We start from the raw sequence: 4,288 nt of genomic DNA, 5'->3' as shown, positions 1-4,288 counted from the left end.
CTCAACCGGGAATCTTTCCCCTGCGCTTCCTTGATCCTCTCAAGGAGTGTAGATTGGAGAGTGATGTTGGTCAACTGACCAACCACCACCTCTCTACCTGCTCTAGTCATCTCCTCCACTAACTTGTCAGATATCCGCCTCAAACTAAACAACTATCATGGGCCTTTCTGACTCAATGCATCAGCCACTACATTAGCCTTCCCAGGATGGTATAGGATATAACAATCATAATCCTTAACCAACTCCAGCCACCGCCTCTGGCGCATATTCAGATCCTTTTGAGTAAAGAAATACTTTAGGCTCTTATGGTCGGTGTATATCTCGTACTTCTCACCATAAAGATAATGCCTCCAAATCTTAAGTGCAAACACCACCGCTGCCAACTCCAGATCATGCGTAGGATATCTCTGCTCATATTCCTTTAACTATCTCGATGCATAGGCTATCACCTTACCACCTTGCATCAACACGCACCCTAAACCCTGCCTAGATGCATCGCAGTAGATCACAAACTTTTCATTCTCTGTCGCCAAGCTTAACACCGGCGCAGTGATCAATCACCGCTTCAACTCCTTAAAACTGTTCTCACATCTGTCCGTCCAGACATACCTTGTCTTCTTCTTTGTCAATTTTGTCAATGGCGTAGCTATTTTGGAGAACTCTTCAACAAACCGCCGATAATACCCTGCTAAACCCAGAAAACTTCTCACTTCAGGAACATTGCTCGGTCTAGGCCAATCTCTGACCGCCTCAATCCTACTTGGGTCAACCAGAATCCCCTTCTTACAGACAATATGCCCCAGAAATGTAACTTGTGGCAACCAGAACTCACACTTACTGAACTTAGCATATAACTTATGCTCTCTCAATCGATGTAGAACCAACCGTAGACGCTGTTCGTGCTCTGTCTTTGACTGAGAGTACACTAGGATATCATCGATGAATACAATCATAAACTTATCTAGATAATCCTTGAAAACCTTATTCACCATGCCCATGAAGACTGCTGGGGCATTGGTTAATCCAAAGGACATAACCAGGAATTCATAGTGTCAATACCTCGTTCGGAAAGCGGTCTTTGGTATGTCCTCCTCTTTAATCCTTAACTGATCGTAACCTGATCAAAGATCTATCTTGGAAAACACTATTCTTCCATGTAGCTGATCAAATAAATCGTCGATCCTAGGCAGTGGATACTTGTTCTTAATGGTTAACTTGTTTAGCTCCCTGTGATTAATACACATCCTAAGGGATCCATCCTTCTTCTTAATGAACAACACTGGAGCACCCCATGGCGAGAAACTCGGTCTGATGAACCCTAAATCAAGTAACTCCTGCAACTGAATCTTCAATTCCTTTAACTCCGCCGGAGCCATTCTATAAGGTGTCCTAGATACTAGCTCCACTCCTGGTACCAATTCTATAACAAAGTCAATCTCTCGCTGCGGCGGCAACCCTGGAAAATCCGATGGAAACAAATCCGGAAACTCACTCACCAATCTAGTCTCACCCGGTCCAACCGACACAACCCTAGAGGTATCAACAACGCTCGCTAGGAATCCTATGCAACCTTCCTGTATCAGGTCTCTAGCCCTCAATGTTGAAATTATTGGTACTCGCGGTCCACTAACTGACCCCACAAACACAAAGGGTAACTCCCCTTTTGGTTCAAAAGTCACCATTCTACGCTTGAAATCAATCGTAGCCCCATACTTTGATAACCAATCCATTCCTAAAATCATATCAAAGTCATCCATCTCTAACTCAATCAAGTCAACAGACAGTTCCCTACCATCTACCTCTACTGGCAATGCTCTAATCCACTTCCTAGAGACTACCAATTCTCATGTTGGCAACAAAGTCTGAAATCCCCTAGCATACACACCACTAGTTCTACAAAGCTGATCTATCACTCTAGCAGATAAAAATGAATGAGTAGCCCATGAACCAAACAATGTAGTATACAAAGAACCAGCACTAGAGATCTGATCTGTCACAACTGAGGGGCTAGCCTCCGCCTCAGTCTGTGTCAAAGTGAATACCCTGGCAGGAGCAAGACTGTCACTCTACTTCTGCTCCTCCTTCTTAACTTGAGGACAATCCCTCTTCAGATGATTGACACTCCCATAAACAAAGCAGGACCTAATCCTGCACTTACCCTGGTGTCGTCACCTGCACCGCGGACACACTGGAAAACTCCTCTAGTTGTCACTGCCACCCTGACGGCCAGTGGAAGCACCCCATGCCCTCCTATCCAAACTGGGAGGAACAAAGGAATATGGGGCCTTCCTCTTCTGCTCACTAAAGCCACCACCATGACTGGACCCAACGAAAGGAGGCACTGCCCTCTTGGCATCGTGCCTAACAGTGCTTTCCTTCCAAATCTGACCTTCGGCCCTCTCAGCTATAAGGGCCTTGTCCACTACCTGACCATAAATAGTTGTCTCTGGATCCAAGGTGATATTCACATCGCGGGCAATCATAACATTCAACCCCCTCACAAGCCTGTCCCTTCTTGCCGTATCAGTCGACACTAAATCTGGTGCAAACTTCGCCAATCTGTCAAACTTTATAGCATACTCCGTCACTGTCGATCGGTTCTGAGTCAGGTTGACAAACTCATCAACCTTCGCAGCTCGAACTGCCACACTGTAATACTTTTCGTTAAATAGGTTTCTGAACTCTTCCCATGTCATAGCTGATACATCCCTTCTCCAAACCACCACATCCCACCAGATGCGGGCATCCTCTCTAAACATGTTGCCAGCACAAGCTACCTTCTCATTCCCCTAAACTCTCATAAAATCCAGAATTGAGGAAGTCATATTCATCAACTGCTCTGCCCGCAGTGGGTCTGATCCACCCTCAAAGATGGGAGGATGCTGCTTCCTGAACCTCTCATACAAAGGTTCCCACTTATTCTCCATAGCAGACTACACTGGCACTGACACTGCAACCTGTTGCACTAGCAGCCCAGTAACCTGAGGTGGGGCCTACTGCCTCAAATGTCGCAACTCTTCCTCTGTTGGCTGCAGTCTTGCTTCCATCTCAGCAAACATCTCTTGCCAATTCTATGGGGCAGGTGGAGCGTCCTGACCTTGGTTGTCATCCTCGGCCCTACTACCGCGGAGTCTAGCTGATTGTCGAGGCATCTCAACAAATATGCTTGCAACCAGTGACGCCGCTCATCAAGCATGATAACAACATCCAAAAACCACCTCCCAAACACATTAACCATCCACAAACACTAACTCATATAACATATAACACACAACGGGCCATGCCCTAGCATCATGCATATGTTAACTCATTCATCATGCTCTATATAAGATAAGCAGGCAAACAGGGCATTCAAACACATATTCAGACATATTAGTCAATCTTACCAACCAACCCTGAGTCGAGCTTGTCACTGACAGCGAGTGTACATGTTCGGTCAATCTCCAGAACCAATAACCTTGGTTCGCTCTTATACCAAGTTGTAATGCCCTACCTCCTTAGAGTCATTACTAAGTGAGTTTAAAAATGTGCGTTCAACTCGCTAATCGAGGTTTTAGGTCAAGTAATTAAGCCATAAACAGAAGAAAAACTTTAGAAATAATTCCATTTCAATGAAAATCATAAAAGTTTGACACCTAGGATCCCAAAATACAGTTTAGAAACATTTAAAACATATAAATTGAACCAAGTCGACTAAACGACAAAATCTAAGTTTATTTACAACCATCTCCCAAAATCCACTGGCTGTGGCAGCCAGGCTAGCCAAACATGTACACGCCACTTCACGCCTGCTACACTCATGGTTGGTTGGCTTTCTCCTTTCCCTTACCTGCACCACAGAGCATCTGTGAGCCGAAGCCCAGCAAGAAAACCCACAAACAGATAACATATGCAAAACATACACCAAGCATATAAATAGGCCATCAATAGGCTAAACACATATGGCCAAGCCATCCCAGGCGCTTTACCAGGCCCTGGGTTCGCGGTCCACACTGTGAGGATATCCCAGGTATCCTTTAGGGACTCACCCTAGCAACTCGCACTCCACGTGCACAACGCTGCTCCCGGCCCCTTGCCATACTCAGCCGTGCACTCAACGTGCCCAACGCCGTTCCCGGCCCTTTGCCGTTCTCGGCCCCCACCGACCTCGCCCTACACCGTTCCCGACTCTTTCCGATCAATCACATGATTGCATTCATAGCATAATAAACAACTACAGAATACTAGAAAATTCAATCAAAGGGCTACGCCCTGCAATTCAAATACATTGGGTTCAGTCCTGCATACA

This window comes from Humulus lupulus, chromosome 3 (genome assembly GCF_963169125.1).
Source record: "Humulus lupulus chromosome 3, drHumLupu1.1, whole genome shotgun sequence".
Lineage (NCBI taxonomy): Eukaryota > Viridiplantae > Streptophyta > Magnoliopsida > Rosales > Cannabaceae > Humulus > Humulus lupulus.
Note: the sequence above shows the minus strand (reverse complement) of the source record.